Below are 20,227 nucleotides of genomic sequence, written 5' to 3'. Positions count from 1 at the left end.
CTCAGGTCCGGCTATAGAGTCCGCAGGTCCGGCTGCACAGTCCGCAGGGCCCGCTGCACAGTCTGCAGGCCCGGCTACAGAGTCCGCAGGCCCGGCTGTGCAGTCTGAAGGCCCCGCTGCACAGTCTGCAGACACGGCTGCACAGTCCGCAGGCCCGGCTGCACAGTCTGAAGGCCCCGCTGCACAGTCTGCATGTCCGGCTGTACAGTCCGCAGGTCCAGCTGCACAGTCTGAAGGCTCGGCTGCACAGTCCGCAGGTCCAGCTGCACAGTCTGAAGGCTCGGCTGCACAGTCTGCATGTCCGGCTGTACAGTCCGCAGGTCTGGCTGCACAGTCCACAGCCCCGGCTGTGCAGTCTGAAGGCCCGACTGTACAGTCCGCAGGCCCGGCTGCACAGTCCGAAGGCCCAGCTGTATAGTCCGCAGACCCGGCTGCACAGTCCGCAGGTCCAGCTGCACAGTCCGCAGCCCCGGCTGCGCGGTCTGAAGGCCCGAGTGTACAGTCTGAAGCCCCCGCTGTATAGTCTGCAGACACGGCTGCACAGTCCGCAGGTCCGACTGCACAGTCTGCAGGCCCAGAGCAAGTGGCAAATGCAGGACCCTGGTTGAAAAAATGGGAGGGGACGCTAGGGGTCATATCATGCAAAGCTTTCTCCTCCGACTGGAGTGTACCTCACCTTTTCCTGGTACTTTCTGCTATTTAGTAAGACTCTAAGTAAAGAAAAATTAAAAATTTAAACGATTGCTGTGAATCTTAGCATCCATCTTCACATGGTGCGCCGCCAGGTTTAAATTGAGATGTAAGTGCGTCGAACCCCACTGGGGAATCCGAGAAATCACGCAGTTCGTGTTTCATAGCTCATAGATGCGCTTGTATGTTGTTCTTATTAAAATCGTGGAAATGCTGCACAAAACTAACAACTATTTTTCATGCACTTTATGTTCATGCTCGACCAGCTCTGGCTCACATGCAAATGCTCTGTCGTCCCTATGGGCTTCACTCTCCAAACATGCTCAAAGGTAACATTATTAAGAATTTCGAGATAGCGACAGCATCACTGATTATTTTTACAGAATCAACACTGTTCCCACGTGGCAATGACTGTATGTAATAATGCTTTGGATGGAATATAAAGATAAACCACTATAAAACTCAAAGAATTGGCAACATTAAGTAGGAATGTACACAGGGGTGCCTGCGCAGCTCAGTTGGTTGAGCATCTGACTCTTGGTTTTGGCTCAGGTCATGATCGTGAGATAGAGCCCTGCGTTGGGCTCCTCGCTCAGCGGGAAATCTGCATGAGATTCTCTCTCCCTCTCTTGCCCCGCCCCCCCACCTCATGCTCTTTCTCTGTAAAAAATAAAATAAAATAAAATAAAATAAAATAAAATAAAATGAAGGTACAGAAATATCTTGCAGAAGTGGAGATATTTTGGAGAAATAAAGCATCCAAGTTTCATCCATCACACAAAGAAGAGGACTGAGGGGCAAAATGATTCTAAGACCCTTTGACATAAATTTGACGAGCAAGATTTAAAATTATTAAATTGTAATAACAGCTGCCTAAAATATTGGGCAAAGAAAGATTCAGTGGGATCAACTTCCCAGCGGTTTGATCATTTAAAAGGAAAACTATGATTGAAAGCTTTGGCAGATACTCTGGGCGGCTGAAAGGTGAGGACATAATAGATGGTTCTTTGCTGAACAGAAAATCTCGGTGAGGCTTTGGACACAAAGCATGGGTTACAGGTAGAATTTGGGGTGTCATTTGAAGGATCAAGCTGTTCTCTAAAGACAGGTACAGGCATTTGGGGATTGGAGGCTGGGAGTTGGGAGAGGAAGAGAGGACAGGGAAGGAGGGCTGCAGGCAAGAGCATTGTTGGCCCGGGAACAGAGAACTCCGAGTGCCGAGAAGGGCTGATGGATTTCCAGGGCTGGCATCCAGTTTTAGGTTGTTACTGTGCATGCTGCACCGGTCTTTACCTCCACACTTTCAATAATACGCAGGAGGAATGGAGGGGACAGGAGAGAGGGCGGGCTGGTGTACAAGGCAGTCATTTCAGGAGGTGGGCCTCAGAAGAGAGATCAGGACTTGGCAGCAGTAGGCAAGAGAAGAGGCCGCCGGGAAGGGAGCTGTGCATCCTGGAGGTGCTGACTCTGGAGTGGCAAGGGTTGCATTTCTCCCTGCGTGTGGGGTGAAGGGTGGGAAGGCCGAGGGAAGTGTGGGCTCCCACGCTAAGAGCCTCATCTCATGCCACATACAATAATTAACTTGGACAAGATCAAAGACCTCAATGTAAGAGTTAAAATGGTTAAAAGAAAACACAGAGCAAGTCTTCCTGACCTGGGATTAGGCACTGACTTCATAAACATGACACCAGAAAGCACAAGCGACAAAAGAAAAAAAAAAAAAACAGATAAGCTGGATGCTATCAAATTAAACACTTTTATGCTTCAAAGGGTGTCATCAAGAAAGTGAAAGGACAACCACAGGTTGGGAGAACATTTTGCAAATCATGTGCTTGAAGAGAGACTTGGACTTACAACCAATAAATAATGCTTGCAACTCAAAAACAGGCAAATAACCCAATTTAAAAGGGGGGAAAGGTGGACTCAGTCTATTTTCCCGAGAAGACATACAAATGGCCAAAAAGCATGTGAGAAGATGCTCAAGAACATCACTTATTAGGGCAAGGGAGATCAAACCCCAAATCCCACCCGCTAGGTAGTTCTAACAACTAATACTAAGTGTCAGTGAGGGTGTGCAGAAGTCCGAGCCTTTATACGCCGTGGGTGGGAGTGCACCGGCTGCAGCTGCTCTGGGAAATAGGCTGGCAGTTCCTCCAAAGTGTAAACAGACAGCATGTGACTCAGCAGTTCTACTTCTTGGTCTATACCCAGGAGACGTGAAAACATGAAAACGGGTCCACACAAAACCTCGTACACGACCTTCACAGCAGCATTATTCATAATAGCCAAGAAATGGGAACAATCCAAACCTCTAGATAATAGACAAATAATAAAATGCGGTATATCCAATATAGCGGAATATTATTTAACCATAAAAGCAAATGACACACTGACACCTGCTACAACTGGGGCGAATCTTGAAAATGTTGTGTTTAGTGAAACAAGCCAGTTGCAAATGCCCAAATATCGTATGATCTCATTTACATGAAATATCCACAATCGGCTATTCCACAGGGGCAGAAAGTAATCAGCGGGAGGTGGGAGGACCTGGGGCGGGAAGATGGGCCACAGAGGACCGGGGCTGTGGCTAGAGTTTATTATTGACAGCTCAGGCCTAGAGGTGCAGGGAAGCAGCTGCAGGAACGGGCCACCCACCCCGGAGCCAGCCGTCCTCTATGGCAAGGGCCTGGGCTTCACTCTCGGGGTGAAAGCTAACATCACAGAGCATGACCAGCTGTCTCTGCCAGCTGGATTAGAAGAACAGATGTGGGGGGGGGGGCAGTTTTAATTCCTGAGACATCAGACTGCCGGCAGAGTAGAGGAGTATATTCATTCTGGTGGACGGCCCTCTGGAAGACGTGGGATGTGAGGATGCCGACGTGGCTGAGATCGTGAAGGGAGGTTCTCATGCGCTGTCATCGGACCATTGACTTAGAGGGACGTTGGTGTTTGTGCTCAGTAAAATCTCAGGTGGGGTTCTTGGCAAAGTCATCCACCGTGGACGGCCCTGCTCGTGGAGGTCAGCATTTTGGAAAGCAGGGTAACAACACACACTGGAAGCCAAGTCCGGGTCAGCCTTCAAAGTACAGTTCTTTCCCCCAGAAATTATCCTAAGGAGGTCATTGCAAGAGAGGAAGCCAACTATGGCTACAAATGGCCCAGCAACTGGAAATACAAAGGCTAAAGGCCTTACAATGACCTATGTGTCTAATAGGTGCAAGGTCACACGTGTCATGGTCAGGCGAGGGATGTTTTCCGTGTGAGAGCAGCCTTCCTGAAATAATATTAATGAAATACAGGAAATAATAAGTCTCTATTACTATATTCCAGACTAGATTTGCAGGGACGGGTAGGAAGGGACATAGACAGGAAAGCTCTTGTAAGATTAAGGGGCTAGATTGTGGGCATCCCTGGTGGCCCAGCGGTTTAGCGCCGCCTTTGGCCCAGGGCGTGATCCTGGGGCCCCGGGATCGAGTCCCACGTCGGGCTCCCTGCATGGAGCCTGCTTCTCCCTCTGCCTGTCTCTGCCTCTCTCTCTCTCTGTGTCTCCCATAAATAAATAAAATCTTTAAGACAAAATGGGGGGGGGGCTAGATTGTAGGTGAGGAGTATTTTCTTTAAAGCTCTCTTTTAACGTAGTAAAATTATTTTAGTGATGATTTTTTTTTCTTTGCCCCCAATCTTAAGCAACTTTAGCAATCCAAAATTGAAAAATAGGACACATCTTTCTGCCCCACCCCCTTCCCCTGATGCTTGTGTTCACGGGTGAATAAGAAGAGAGAACACTTTGGCGAAACTTCAGAAAGGCCCAGGAGCTAAGGGCAGATATACGTTAGGGGGATCGCAGAGGGATAAAGAAGAGCGGTAAGAAGGTTGTCAGTGGTGGAAGCAAAGGGATTATAAATAAAGCAGGGAAGAAGGCCCGTGTGCCAGGAACCCGGAGCGGCTCTGGGCGACCCTGGGGCGGTCTTATAGAAGTGTCACCTGGAATCCCTTCTCATGCTCATTTATGTCCTCGGCCCAGGTGCGTCTCTTGGCCAATGACACGAGAGGGGGTGCAGAGCTGCTCATTGTGCTTCTCACTGCTAGTTTGATTTAATGCTGGGGGTTCCAGGGGCTCGGCCAGAGCCGCCCTTGTCCTTGGAGAGCCTAGGATGGAGGGCCCTGCTGGTCACCTCCCAGAATCGCCCTCTCCACCAGCACCCAGCACCCTGCCTATGTATGACCTGCAACACTTCCTGGTGGTTGTTGCTGATTGCTTCTGTCCTCTCTATGCCTCCAGGACTGCAGGGCCTCCCAGAGCCCCCGCCCGCCCCCACTGGGTTGGACTCCAGTGTTCTGGCTAAGCAAATCAAGTCACCTCCCCCATACTCCCCGTTTTGTCACAGAGCTCCTTTGTACAGCTTTCCTGGAACCAGAAGGGGTGAATTCATGGCCCGGGGTGGCCCAGCTGCCATGTTGACCAGGGCCTACATTACGAATCCATCACAGCCTTCTTTCCCTTGGAGCCTGGTCATGGTCTCAGAATCCTAGACTGAGAACTGCAGCCAGGCCCTACCAACGGATCAGAGTTGTCACGCAGAGTGACACTTGGTGGCATCCCTGTGCTGGGTTCATCATAGTTTGGTCACTGCCAATCTATGTGCCTGGTTTCTTGCGGTTGCCATGTCCCATGTGCTTGGCCAGGGCCCTAATCTTGAGCATTTCCAGAGAGGGGATCCAGATGGTCATTGGTCCTCAGGCAGTTCTCTCCCTGTTCCTTCTTCTCTTCTGTTTTCTGCTTGCTCGGGGCTCCCCAGGTCCCAGCAAACTGCCCATCTGAGTCACGGCAACCCCCAAACCCAACCCAGGCCTTAGAGCAGCAGCACGTGCCTGGTGATGAGAAGCGAGTATAACTTGATCTCTTAGCCCACGTTCTCAGCCCAGCCTCACCTTGGGGTCACCAGTTAGTCACCTTGCGTGATCCTATATCCACTGGACTGTGCAAACCACCAGCCCAGAATGTGAGCCTCCTACTGGCTGACTTTCCCCACAGCACCCATCCCGGATCGTTTGCAAAAAAAAAGCCTGTAATCGATAAGCGTTCTCAAACGGATGATTTATTTTTATTTATATATTTTTTAAAGATTTTATTTATTTACGCATGAGAGACACATAGAGAGAGAGAGGCAGAGACACAGGCAGAGGGAGAGGCAGGCTCCACTTGGGGAGCCCAACGTGGGACTCGATCCCAGGACGACGAGATCACGACTTGAGCCAAAGGCAGACGCTCAACCACTGAGCCACCCAGGTGCCCCTCAAAGGGATGATTTATACTTTCCTAGAAATAGACGGGGATCCGGAGTTACCTAATAGGAAATCAGTCTTCAGTGGGGAAAGAAACGTAGGAATTTTGAAATCAGATCAGGATTCATCGTGTGTGTTGGGGAAACCAAAGCAGAAACCACCATGCGTTTCTCACTCCCTTTATCGCAGAATGTTTGAGAGCCCAGCCTCAGATTCCTGCTGCTGACCTCGCAAGCTCGGGCCCTCCGCCCCTGAGTCCACTTCGGCACCTGTTAAACTGAGCAACAGCTGGGCTGCCTGCAAGGCCGCTCTGAGGATTGAATCCCGTGGGTCTCAGCCGGGTGCCTGGGCTCCTGGAGGGAGATTAGCATTATTCCCCTGAGAGCAGCCAGGCCACCTCCAGGCGGGCCGGTGCCCCATCACCGTATTCGCACAGACACATCCACTTTAACCTTTCACAGGGGAGAGCAAACATTGTACTTAGGTTTTCCGGAGGGAATGCAGTTCCGGGGAAGTAGGTCCAGTTTTGTTCCCTCCCAAGGAGACGAGGGAGGGCCCATGGGGGGTGCAGGGGTGCAGATGGGTGGGTGCGACCTCAGGCCTCCCCACCAGGAGGCGGCGTTGCACTGCCGAGGCTCCCAGGCTACCTGGGCCTGGGCCTGGGGAGCAGCAGGTGGATCCAGGCTTTATTTCACCCACTTATTATTTTTCAGCTGCGAGCATCCTCGGAAGGAAGGGGGCACTGTGCTTCTGAGGCGTCCCCTTCACGTGCCACATTCCTGTCCCAATTGTCCAGGGCTTCCTCAGGCTGGGCTTCCTCCTGAGTGGGCCCCAGGGTGTGCGAGGCTTGGGGTGAGGGTGACCATCAGCCTGGGGCATTGGGGTGCAAGGCTTCTCACGGGGCGGGAGCCCCGGGGTGCCAGTCCCTGTCCTGGGGAGCTGACAGGCTGGCCGGCGTGGAGAGCGGGAGGTCTGGGCCGGAGTCTGACACAGTTGAGGATGATCTTTAACCAGGATTTACGTGGGTCTGAGTGACCGTTTGTGAATCCCCCTTACCTGCGCCGTCCCGTAAACATCACAAGCGCCCAGGGGAGAGCCACGGCTTGGAGAGGCCGGCGGGCTGTCCCCAAGTCACACAGCTAGCCAGCGGGCCACAGAGCTCCGGACTTGGGCTGCCTCCCTGCAAGGCCGTCCTCAGCGGCGGCGCCCAGAGATTGAGGGCACCCCACACACCGACGAGCGCGCCCCCCAGCTGCGCCCAGACTCCTGTGTGGCTCCCGGGGACCCGAGCCGGGGGCAGCCTGGAAACAAGTTTGGGCCCAGGTCACCGCTGAATCTCCAAGGCTACATCAGGAATCCACAGCCTTCCTGCTACACCTTTTGGTCCCCAGCGTCCTCACACCTAGGCCCACTCTGCCTGCTGCCCACGTTCCAGGGCCTGCCAGGCCCTGCATCCCCTGAGCACCTGCCACGTGCCAGGTGCTGCTACGGTGGCTGGAGCTCAGCCGCCCACAGATTCAGCCTCTGCTAAATTCAACCTGAGGAATTCCTCTAGTTCTCTTGGGTCTCTGCTTTCTCGAACTCTCTGGTCCATTTCTGTGCTGTTTATGATGGTACAGCGAATGTCCTACAACACAGCAGGTTAATGGGATAGACTTTCACCATGTCTGGGAGGAGCCCCTGCTGGCTTCTCTGGGGGTCTCACGGGGCTGACGGAGGCTGTGGGAAGGATCCCGTCTACGCTGCCTCATGTGGAGCTTGGCAGGATGCAGGTCCTGGAGCTCTTGGCTGCAGGCTCCCTCCTCTCCTTGCCAGGCAAGCCTTTGCATAGCTGAGTGCCCAGCAGGCCAGCTGGCGGCGGTCACAGCGGTCACAGCGAGCTAGCGAGAGCAAAGAGGAAAAGCTCTCACCTCACCTAACGAGAGCAAAGAGGAGAGCGAGAGGAAAGCCAGAGTCTTTCTGTAAGCAGATAGTGGAAGTGACGTGCCATCACTTTTGCTGTTTTGTATTCTTCAGAAACAAGCCATTAGGTCCAGCCCACGCTTAGTGGAAGTGCCTTGGCGACCAGAAGGTGCGGACGGGGGTGGGGTGGGGGTCAGGTTCGAGCCTGCCTGCTGCGGTCTGCCCTCTGGCTCTCAAAGAGTCACATCCCTCTCTCAAGCAAAACACACTCACCCTGTTCCCAAGAATCCCCCACGGCTTCAAGCTACTAATGCATCAGCTCCAAGTCCAGAGTCTTACCATCTGAGTCAGATCTGGGTGTAAACAAGGCTCTCCAGGTGAGCTTCCTTAAGTACAGTTCCTCTCCACCTGTAGGTCCGTAAAACTAGAGACATGCATCCTGTCCTATATGTGCTAACAGGTGGGACACACATAGGATGACCGTTATAGACATTCCAGCTCAGGGAAAGGGAATGGGGGGGTGCGTAAGGGAATCCCCAGCCCATGGCAATGCTGAAATTCAGCCAGGGAAACGTTGCAATCCCCTCCAGTCAGCTTCAAGCCCTGAGAACAGTTTTCCGTGTCTCTGGGCTCTGTCCTCTGGGTCCTGACCGTCATCCTTCCTCGACTCCGGAAAAGGTAGAAAATGTTGGCAACTGAGCAGTCTCCTCACGCTGTCTCCTGCTGGTCTAACTGATGGTGATCTATTCTCCCTTAAGGTGGGTGATAGGGACACAGGTGATCATTGTAACACTCTTTCAGATTTTTCGATGTGTCTTTGATACTACATAATAGATGTTGTAAAAAGAGAATTTCTTTGGTGCATGAATACACAGAGAGAGATCAATGGAAGAGAATAAAAGTCCAGAAATAACCCAAGTGCATGGGAAAATTTAGTATATGATAAAGATGATATTTCAAATGCTAGAAAAGTGATTGGCTTTTTAATAAATGATGCGGAGACATTTAGAAAACCATACCTCACATCATATGCACGAATATACCCCAAATGAATTAGAAATATACAGGTAGGGGCGACTGGGTGACTCAGGGGTTCAGCGTCTGCCTTTGGCTCAGGTCGTGATCCCGGGGGGCCTGGAATCGAGTCCTGAATCCAGCTCCCTGCAGGGAGCCTGCTTCTCCCTCTGCCTGTGTCTCTGCCTCTCTGTGTGTGTCTCCCATGAATAAATAAATAAAACCTTTTTTTAAAAAAGAAATATACATGTAAAAAGTGAGATCATACAAGTTCTAGAAGACAACATCAGTGACTTTTTCTGTGGTGAAAGGCTTTTTCATGATGGCCCCAAATCCAGATGTCATGAAAGACAAGATGAATAAAACTGACCTCGTAAAAATTAAAAAAGAAAAAAAAAAACATGCACACAGAAAACTACCAGATGCATTGCACATAACCCAATAGAAAAATCTTCCCAACGTGTATTGGAGACAGAGGGCCACTTTGGGTAATGGGTAAAGAATTCTAAAAGATTGAGCAAAGACAGGTGGAGGCGGCCACGCCGGCTGTACTCTGTACTCTAGTTTTTCAGTCTCTCTAGATTCCCCCATGAGGGTATCCAGGGCGACTACAGAGAGAAACAGAGGGCCTGTGGGGGAACATTGACAATAAACTGAGTCATAGGTGTTCTTAGAACTTCGAAATACAGGCAGATGGGAATCAACCGTCAACAGTGCAAAGACTTGTGTGTTTCTGTGTATGTGCAAGAAAATGCAGAGAGGGTAACGGGACATCTGATGGATCCAAGAAGAGCGGAGCCGAAAAGTAGCCTGGGGTTTTCGCTGCCCAGCACAGAAGACGATCTGCGTGCAGCAGGTGGAGCTGGGAGGCCTGTGCCCCCTCAGCGGTGGCTGCCTGCCTTGTGCCTGCTGGCCTCGGAAGGACGGGGTAGGAGCTGTCTAGACTCTGTTGACTTGCAAAATGGATCCTCCAGAGTTTTCTTCAGGGGCAGGGCTCCATGCCCAGGAGACGCTGTTGAGAGTGGAAAAAAATCTTTTGCAGAGTAAGGACAACTGAGAAAAGGAAAGAGTGCGTAGGTAGATGCCCCCGGGGAAGGGCCACGAAGCCAGGAAGTCTCAGAAGCCGAGCTGCCGGGTTTTTGAAACACTTCACTTAAAAATCAGGGCTGGTGGGACACCTGCACCCCAATGTTTCTAGCAGCAATGTCCACGGTAGCCACACTGTGGAAGGAGCCTCGGTGTCCATCGACAGATGATGGATAGAGAAGCTGTGCTCTATGTACACCTGGGATATTCCTCAGCCATTAGGAACGACAAATACCCACCATGTGCTTCGACGTGGATGGAACTGGAGGGTATGATGCAAGTAGGCACGTAAGGAAATAGGCTCACTTTGTCACCCTTTGTCCCCAGAGCAGTGCGGTACTGTCCACCACACACCGAGCTGGCGGGAACCCCGAAGCCTGAGGACGCGCCGTGCTTGTGGCTGGGGAGCGGCAGGTGCCTCCACATACTCCGGAGGGGCAGCTCCGTGGAGGGGGAGGCGACACGAGAGCCAAACTACGTCTCCACTTACGGTACTGGGCTGAGTGGTGTCTCCCCCAGTTCACGTCCACCTGGAACCCGTGAATGTGGCCTCCCCTAAAAATAGGGTCCTTGCAGATGTAATTAAGGTGAGGTCATGCAGGCCTAGAGGCGGGGCCTAAAGCCAATATGACTGATGTCCTTATGGGAGAAGACACCCAGACTCGGGGAGAAGGTCAGGTGACAAAGGAGGCAGGGTTCAGGGTGATGCTTCTATAAGCCAAGAAAAGCCAAGGGGGGGCCGGCAGCCTTGGCAGCCAGAAGACGCGGGGACGAAGGATGCTCCTCTGGGACCTTCCTAGTGAGCACCATCCTGCCAACATCTTGGTTTTGGGGTTCTAGTCTCCAGAGTGGTGAGAGAATCACGTGTGTTGTTTGGAACCACAGGGTCAGGAGCGCTCTGTGAGGGGCGCCCTGGGCGGGAGTCCGTGGCCTCTCCAGCCAAACAAAGGCTCCCCTGGGAGTTTATCCTGAAGATGCGACCCCAGTGACACCCAAAAGTAAGGTGCACGCTCTTGTTCATCAGGGGCTAGTTTGTGATTGAAAGCAGCCTCAACGCTGAGTCGTAGAAGACTGGCTGAGCAAATAGGGCCACAGGGCCAGCAGCTCCGAGAGGGAGTGAGTCCTGGTAGGGGCCCAAGGGGGGACCCCGAAGGTGGTGCCGCGGATCCCGGCCCCGGGGTGCCTGGGCCTGTGTGGCTAACTGCGTCGAGAATCTGGGCTGAGGGGCCTCTGGGTGGTTCAGCGGTTAAGGCCTGCCTTCGGCCCAGGGAGTGACCCCAGGGTCCCGGGATTGAGTCCCGTGTCGGGCTCCCTGCATGGAGCCTGCTTCTCCCTCTGCCTGTGTCTCTGCCTCTCTCTCTCTCTCTGTGTCTCTCATGAATAAACAAATAAAATCTTAAAAAAATGCATTATATTGGGACGCCTGGATGGCTCAGTGGTTGAGGATCTGTCTTTGGCTCAGGTTGTGATCCTGGGATCAAGTTCTGCATCAGGCTCTCCTCAGGGAGCCTGCTTCTCCCTCTGCCTGTGTCTCTGCCTCTTTCTCTCTGTGTCTCTCATGAATAAATAAATAAAATCTTAAAAAAAAAGAATCTGGGCTGAACTTGTGTCTCTCTTTGCCCCACAGAATGCAGAAGTGCTTGTGCCAGTGCTTTAAGGGGACGAGCGATCTCCACCTCCTGTCTTGAAGATCCTGCAGGATGAGGAAGATGAGGACTAGGGACAGCGCCTCCAACAATGTCAGGGGGTGGTGGTCATGACCAAGGACACAGAAGTCAAGGTCTCCTTGGCAACTCTCATCCGTAGGGAAGGCGGGGAGCATCCTGACTCTCTTGGCTAGCAATGGGGGCTATGGTGAGGGGCTTTTATTTAAAAAAATTTTTTTTAAAGATTCTTATTTATTTATTCATGGGAGACACACAGAGAGAGGCAGAGACACAGGCAGAGGGAGAAGCAGGCTCCCTGCAGAGACCCCGATGCAGGACTTGATCCCAGGACCCTGGGCTCACGCCCTGAGCCCAAGGCAGACGCTCAACCGCTGAGCCCCCCGGGCCCTCCGGTGAGGTGAGGGGCTTTTCAAATCAGCCACGTCCTTCATCCCCATTGTCGGGAACCCAAAGTGACTTTCTGGAAAGTTTGTTCCCAGGAAGCTACCCGCCGGCAGGGAGGAGTTTGGTCCCTCTAAGAACTGACGTTTCCTTGTGGGGTTTCCACGTCAGCATTTTCGAGGGCAGTCCAGCATTTGCAGGGCTTTGCTTAGGCTGTGTTACGATGCTGCTCTGATCGTTTTTAGGTTCTAACGAGATGGTTTCTCTGGCCTGCTGAGCCGGGGCCTGTCTGCTGCCACCACGGTTCTCCTGGTTCTTTCAGCCTGGAGGCTGCGGTGGGGGTGGGGGGCTCACTGCTCAGAGCCCTCCAACCTGCAGAGTAATGCAACTGCCTGACTTAAGCATCGACTGCCTCCTGCACCCGCGTCCAGAGGGCTGTCCCCAATAAACACACTGCCAGCCACACCCCTGGATAAAGAGCCGCCACCTCCCCACACCAAGATTCCTTTGTTTCAGAAGTCAGGCTGGAATTCAATAACTGAACACTTGGGCCACTTGCCTTCCTCCCTTTCTGTGTTCTAAGTGCCTGCTGTTATGTTCTAAATTCACCAACAGCGAGCCCACGGAACCCTAGGCCCCCACCCTTGACCCAGGTAAGAACAGAACCCCCTCTTTCGCTACCTGTGACCCTGCGGTGTGTAACGTCCAGGTGTGCTGTACCATTTCCAGGCCTCATAAGTGATAAGCCTCCGATTTTTGACATTTCCTGATGGTTGTTGCTGAAGGGTGTTTGCAATCACACTAAGAACCACCAGGGGTGGGCCAGGTAGCTGTCTGGGGAAGCTCACGCGGCCCAGGTGAGTACACCTCCTTCTATTTTTTTTTTAAGACTTTATTTGTATTTATTTGAAAGACAGAGAGAACAAATGGGGAGAAGGGGCAGGGGAGAGGGAGAAGCTGACTCTCTGCTGAGCAGGGAGCCTGTCTCGGGGCTCGATCCCAAGACCCCAAGCTCATGAGTTGAGTCAAAGGCAGATGCTTCACCGAGTGAACTACCCAGGTGTCCCCAGGTGAGCACATTTCTAGCGATAGCATGACAATGTAGGCTGAGAGGAGCTGACTCAGGGTGTGGGCTTAGAGAGCTGGGGCTTTGAGCCACGTGTCGCTGTCACATCTGGGGGACAGGCACGAGCTGGCGTGCAGTCCCACAGGTGATGATTCAATCAGTTACGTCTCTACAAGGAAACCTCGGTAACAAATGCTGATCCTGAGCTCCGGTGAGCTCCCTGGGCTGCTAATACTCCATGCATCTTGTCCCCCATCAACGACAGGAAGGGCCTGCCTCCCCGAGGTCATGGAGGCTTCACGATGGCGCTGTCCCCACCCCAGATCTGCTCTCTGGGTCTCTTCCTTGGGCTGGCTCTGATGTGTATCCTTTTGCTACAATAAAATTGTCATGAGTGCTTTCCTGAGTCCTGTGAGTCATTCTAGTGACTTACTGGACTCAAGGGTGTCTCTGGGACCCCTGAGTTTGTAGCCAGCTGGTCTGAGTGAGGGTGGCCTGGGGACTGTAACCCTAGAGCTGGTGTCTGAGTCTTCCAGTCCGGAGGGTCTGGAGGACTGTTCCCTTCATCTCGAGTTTGCAAAGCACGGTGGAGGTGAGGAAGAACCAGGGGCTGGGAAGGCATGACGCACAGCCGGGTGACCACGTGGGGGGGAGGCCGAGCCTATGGGACAAGCCCAGGCATCCTACTCCCGCCTCCGCATCACACCGGGCCGAGGAGGCAGGGGACTGGGAGAGGCCTGTGCTCCGGGCGAGGGTCTGTGGGGCTGCTCGAGGAGCCTGGCCCCTGCCGTGGCAGCTGCCCCGGTGACCTCGAGGGGCTGTGCTGGCGAGGGGCACCGCTGGACGGCCCGGGCCTACAGACCCAGCAGGCTGGAGGAGGCGAAAACGCTGGGTCCCTGCTCCCAGACCCGATGCCATCCAGTCACGGTCTATGCGGAGCTGCAGACATAAGCAGAGGGGGACCCTGACTGTACCCCCCAGGTGCGTGCAGGCTGCTGCTCTGTTCAGGGGGCTCCCCCGGCTGTGCTGGGAGGCCCAGTCGCTTCCCTGTCCAGTCGTGTCCGTAGATATTGGCGACCTGCCTCCTCGGTAGCTGAGAGGCTACGCGGTTCTTTCCTGCCTCTGTGGGCTCCAGCCAGGCGAAGGCACCAGATTCCTGTCCTGGGAGTCGTGAGGACAGAATGAAATCAGGGGTACGGTGTAGACCGCAGTAGGAAAGCTAAGTCCATGGGGACAGCTGCAGAGGCAGTTCGAGGGGGACCTTAGGGACCGTCCGGGGCTGGATCTGGGGAAGCTAGGTGGGTGCGAACCGAGACCCAGGGGGCAGGGGACATCACCAGTGGAGACGCCTGGGAGTCCTGGCCAGCGGGGGACACAGACGGTGGAGCGCCCCAGTATGGATGGGGGGGCCTGGCTGCGGGCTGATTCGGGGCTGCTCTGGTGGCCGCGCCCGAGGAAGGGGTTCCCACGCACCCCTCTCTGTGCCTGTTACTGATCGTGAAATGCTCTCTGTGGTGGGTCCAAGGCCTCCATTTAAAGATGATGCCGAGGCCCAAGTGGATTGTGAGACGTGTCCAGAGCCTCACAGCCTGTTCTCAGTAGAGGTGGGATGGTTTCCCCAGTAAAGCTGTTTTTGTTTTTAATTTTTAAAGTATTTCTTTTATTAGAGTAAGTCCTATATATATATGCACACACATAGGAAATTTGCCATTTTAAAGCGTATGATTCAGTGGCACTTAAGAACGTTCCCCATGTCGTGTATCCATAATCATTAACTATTTCTACTTTTTCATCACCCCACATAGAAGCTCTGGGCCCGTTAAGCAGGAGCTCCCACTGTCCAGGCCTAGCGCCCCCGGCACCTCTATTCCGAGGGCCGTGCAGCTGCCCCCAGGGGGGCACATCAGCCCCCAGGACAGAGCTGGCCCCACTTTATGGGCTCAGATGAGATCTCGGGAAGAAAACCGCGGGGGTTCATCCTCCCAGATACGTCTTATAATCACGCTTCTCACATTTCCGTAGCACTTGGGACTGCGTGTTACATGTGCCAGGAATGAACCAAAAGTTGTCATTGGACACAGGTCGTGGAGGAGTCCAGGAGGGCGGTCGGAGCAGGTCACATGATGTCGACAGCCTGGCTGCTGGGGTTCCTGCAGGCAGCACCCCCCAGCACCCCCCAGCACCCCGGCCTTCGGGACTGTGGCTCTTCTCTCGGGTTCAGGGCCAGCTCCCACCTACGGGCCAGCCGTCGTGCATGCGACACGCAGACGGGATGCTCACTGGCTTAGGCTGGGGGCTCCTGGTCGCACCCTCCAGGGAGCCCAGGACTTGCAGGCAGGGGGGGGTGCTTTCTGGCTTCAGCGAGTCACCAGGCGTAGGCGAGTAGATGCCAGGCCTCCAGGCCAACAGATAACGGTCCCCACTCATTGCGCCCAACCTCTTCGGGGTTCTGAGCTGCTCGGAGCCAGAATCGCCGTCTGTGAAGCTCTCACGATGCCCGGCACGTCCTCCGGAACCATTCACTGCTGTGGTTGCTGCTGCCAAACGCGCCCCCCAGCCACGACCTTGCACAGCGTCACTGAATCCTCACAAGGCCCCGGGGGGTGAGCGCTATTTTCCTGCTTTTACAGATAAGGACACCGGGGCTCAGACAGGTCGTGCAACCTGGCAAAGGTCACCTGGCTGGTGAGACAGGAACCCTGGAAGCCCCACTGTGTGGTGGACCGGCCTCCCGCGTGGCTTCACGAGTGGCCGGTTCCACAAACAGGGGCCAAGAGGCGACGGCCGGAGGCGAGTTGGTAGTGAGTGTAACGCGTCCCCTCGCCGTGTCAACCCGATTCTCCCGGGAGCCAGTTTTCACTCTGGTTTTAATTCGGAGACCCTAAGGTGCATCGACGTTTTAAGGTGCAATTCTGAAACCCCACAATAATGGACAGCCCCCCCTTGGCCTCCAGCAGCCAGAGCAAGTTCGAGTCGCTTCCAGCGCTTTGTAACTTACAACGGGGCAGAAATTTACACACCGGGAAAGTATAATTCGGTGAGTAATGGGGATCTGGATTAATTCCCAAATAAAGCTGTTATCGTAAGAATTTATGAACAGAGGAATAAAAGACACTTAGCAGAATCTCCAGAGGCAGATATTAGACGTGAAAATCAAACCTTGCAGTGCTTTAAATGTTATTTATCACATCCTTCCCCCCTTTTGTGGTTTGGCGCCTGGAGCCCCAGGCCTGTGACCGTCCGGTTGTACGTGGACGGGATCACCGGTGGCGGCTCTCACGTGGACGTAAGAAGGACAAGGGAAGATGGATGGGGTGGAGATGAGACGCAGATGTGCTCCCCGCCTGTGAACACAAGACGCGGGGGGTGGACAGTACAGGCCGCCCCAGCTCGGTGCCTAGAACCTTTCCTGGAAACGTACCGTCAGGACTTTCCCATTAAATCAGTCCAGGGACGTTGGGAGATTAAATGAGGGCTCCTCTCGCTCTTTTTTTTTCTTTTCTTTTTTTTCAACAAATAGCTCAGGACTAGTGGGGCTTATCTGGTGTGAATCAGGAGATGAGATACCAGCTTTGCCTCTTCCCCTACAAGGGTCCTGCTCAACTTCTAGAAGTCTCCAGGAAATGGGGAGCTGCTCCACCTCTGGACAGAAGCCACAGCAATGGGCTCTATGGGCCGCTCAGCCGGGGTCGGCACGTGCCCTGCACCCCTGCCTGGCATCTCAGGGCACTCAGTCACCCCATGGTGACTCCCTGGTGATTCATCCCAGCAGGTCTGTGCCCCTGGAGGTCCCTTCAAAACCAGTCCGCTGAGAAATGGTACGTGAAGCCTCCACCTGCTACCTGCTCAGCCAGCTGGTCGGATCTAAGCGTGGTGACACCTGACTACAGCCCGTCAGCGATACCTCAGCCAAAATGAATAATTTAGGTCCATGAATTTGGGGCTATTGGCGCTTTCGTGGTGAGAGCACCTCTGTTGGAGGCAAGTCAACGTTCTTGATCCAGGATGGGTCCTCGTATACGCTTGGCAGCTTTACCCCTGATGTGAGCCGCCTTAACGGGACCTCAGCTCTGACCAACACCCAAGGGTCTCATGCTGTCCTTCACCTGCAGTTCACGATCATTCTTACAGCCACCACCCCACTGCTTTATCCGGCATAAAGCCTTTTAAAAATCCTGATCAGGGATCTGCTAAGCTCGCTGTTTTGCTCCGATCTCTAGCACCAATTTCCTGAAAATAAGGTGCTTTACCCCTGTTGCCCAGAGTCCACTGTTCACATGATGGGAGGGTGGGCCGGCTGGGAGCAGACCTCACTTTGGGAACTGCTGGGGGTGAACGGGAACAGGATAGAGCTTTGGGACAATGACCCGAGAGACACAAAGTGATGGGCTGAGAAAGAACACATCTGCCTTCCATGGAATAGTGACCAGGGAGGATGGGCTTGCTCTCGATGTTCCAGATTGCTGGATTTGAGTGATAATTCCAAGGACCAAGAACCAGAAGGCTCAGGGCCTGTGAGGACCCCCAGGCTGAGTCTCAGAGCCCCCAGCCCTCCAGAGGGACCATCTTGTTAATCCCACTTACTCTCTAGAAACGGGGAACTTGTTCTCAGATGACAACCGGCAGGAAAACAGGGATGTCAGTCCTACAACCACAAGGAACCTAATGCTGTGAACACTTGAATGAGCAGGACATGGACCCCACCAAACTCCCAGGGGCTCCAGAAAGAAACGTAGACTCCTACACTCACTTTTATATTGAGGTCAGAACTGAACTTCCAACCCACAGAGCATCTGATCATACGTGTGTGTTTGAAAGCACCAAGTTACAACCGTAGAAAACTAATAGAGGGTAAAGAAGAGCCCCAGGAGGGCCTGGTCTGAAGGGGCTCTTGGTGGAGTGTGAAAGAGCAGTTTTCAGGTGAGACACGGGCCTCCAGGCATGGTTCCCATTGGGGATGGGTCATTTTGCACATTTTGCTCATTTTCTGTGAGGGGCACGGCTGGCCATTGTGTGGGGAGGGCTGAAGGAGCCTAGCACACTTGGGCCTCCCAGACTTTGTCTGGAATATTTTCCCAGAGCAACAAGCTGCCCCTCACGGCTCCATGAGCAGAGGCCACGTGAGACAACCAGAGACACCCAAATATAACTGAGAGGTCTTGGCAGGAATGCTGGGCGCCGCTTTCATTTGAGGGGTGCTGTAAGCAGTAGAATCTGAGTGTCTGCAACAAAGTAAAGTCTCCACCAGGCTGATCAGGTCCAGGGAAATGCAAGATAAGAAAATTTTAACCCCTGGGCCCCTGGGCCTCCATTTCCCCACCTGTAAAATGGGGAGAATAGGAGCCTCCCCAAAGTGTTGTGGGGGAGGGGTTAGGTGAGGTGACCCAATGTCCACCTGTGCCCGATGGCGGTGGCCCCTCATTCCCTCCTGTCCCTCACTTCATGCAACTCCCCCTCATTCTGCTGTGACACCACCACAGTCCCCGTGGGCTTCAGCTCTTCCTAGAGCGGGGAAGCCCAGGTGGCTCCGTAAAGCCTCCGCCTCTTGATCTCAGCTCAGGTCTTGATCAGGGTCGTGGGTTTGAGCCCCTGCCCACCCTGGGTGTGGAGCCTACTTAAGATAAATAAAGAAGGCTTGTGGTCGGGCAGGATGGGTGGGCAATGGAGGGCGGTGCTCTCAGGTGTGGAGGGTCCCAGCACACACAAACCGTGGTGGGGGGAGGGACACCTGGGCTCCAGGCCTGGCCCTCGAATTGACGGTCAGTCTTACTTCCAGAAGCGGGGCAAGGCTCCTGGGTGGGTCTGAGGTGGCTCGGAGCCCTCAGGCTGTGTGTGTTGAGGCGGGGAGAGGGGGGGTTGGCGGCACCTATGCAGGCAGGGCGGGTGGGGTCAGCGAGACCCTGAGTGCAGGTGCTTTGTGTCCTTGGGGGGAATGCAAAGACCCACCACAAGGTGGCGCTCCCCACAAAAGGATTCCAGGACCCGCTCCGTCTTCACTGCGGATTTCATCTTTTCAGGAACTTGTGATTTCTCAAATACAACGATATACGAACAAAAGAAATTTGAGGCATTCCTAGGCATTCTTTCCTTCTTCTTTTCCAATCTTTCCAGCTGGATTGGACGGCCTGATCCTGCATTATCCCACGGTCTAGCCCAGAACAGCGGGAGCAAACTCCTGAAGGCCCCAGAAAGAAAGTCTCCACCGTCACAGTGACCTGAGGACCCTAACAGAGCCACAAGGGCCCCGCCAGACGCGATTTCCTGGATGCATAACCTCTCTTCCCCCCAGAGCACCGAAAGAGGGGCAAAAATCATTGAATCTGGCGGTGGAGCCTTGGGGATGTGATCTTCTGGTTTTGGACTAACCTAGGAATTCTAGGGGTGGCGAGGAGTTTGATTTTACGCAAAATCATTCTGTTTGTACACGTGTGTGTGTTTGTCCCACATCAGCCTCCCTATTTCTCACGTTCCCCACGCGCCACATCACGCTCTCCTTCAGCCCCCAGAGCTTGCGCTGTTCAGAGGGTAGCACGTTGCCTTGGGTCAGGGGGTGAGGCCAGCAAGGACGGGACCCCAGAGATCCAGGGCCCCAGGGAAGGAACCCAGGCTCTGGAAGTTAGGAAACAGGCGTGTTTTGTATCCTTGCGGAAAGTCGCAGGACGAGCACGTTGTCACAGCGTGTGTTCCTTTCCTTAGAGCCCCTGATGGATCATCAGTGTGTGAGTGCGCAGCGTGTGAGTGTGCGTACAAACACAACGCGAGTTTCAAGGGCGATCTGAAATCTCCGCCCTGGACTCTGCCTCTGAAGGCCGGCCACCGGGAGCCTGCTTGGCGTCGTGCGTAAGGTCCCACCTGCCCGTCCCCACAAGCCTCTGTGAAAGCCCTTCCTGGGAGCCGTGGTCGAGGACTGTCCAAGCTGGGCGCGCGATCACACCCAGAAATGCGTGGTTGGCCAGAGGACCGAGCCCCGTGCCCTCCCAGGACGGACCCGCCTCATGAGGCCATCGGCTGGGGCCCAGCGCTTTGCCCGCAATCGCCAGAGCTGACCAGATCCACGGTCAGCGCGGTGTCTTGAAGTTCCCTTGCGATGGTGAAAGGAAGAAACCGTGGGAACTTCCATAAAAGGAATTCTTCT

This window comes from Canis lupus, chromosome 25 (genome assembly GCF_011100685.1).
Source record: "Canis lupus familiaris isolate Mischka breed German Shepherd chromosome 25, alternate assembly UU_Cfam_GSD_1.0, whole genome shotgun sequence".
NCBI classification, from domain to species: Eukaryota; Metazoa; Chordata; class Mammalia; order Carnivora; family Canidae; genus Canis; species Canis lupus.
The sequence above is the reverse complement of the archived record's forward strand: the minus strand, read 5'-3'. Positions refer to the sequence as shown.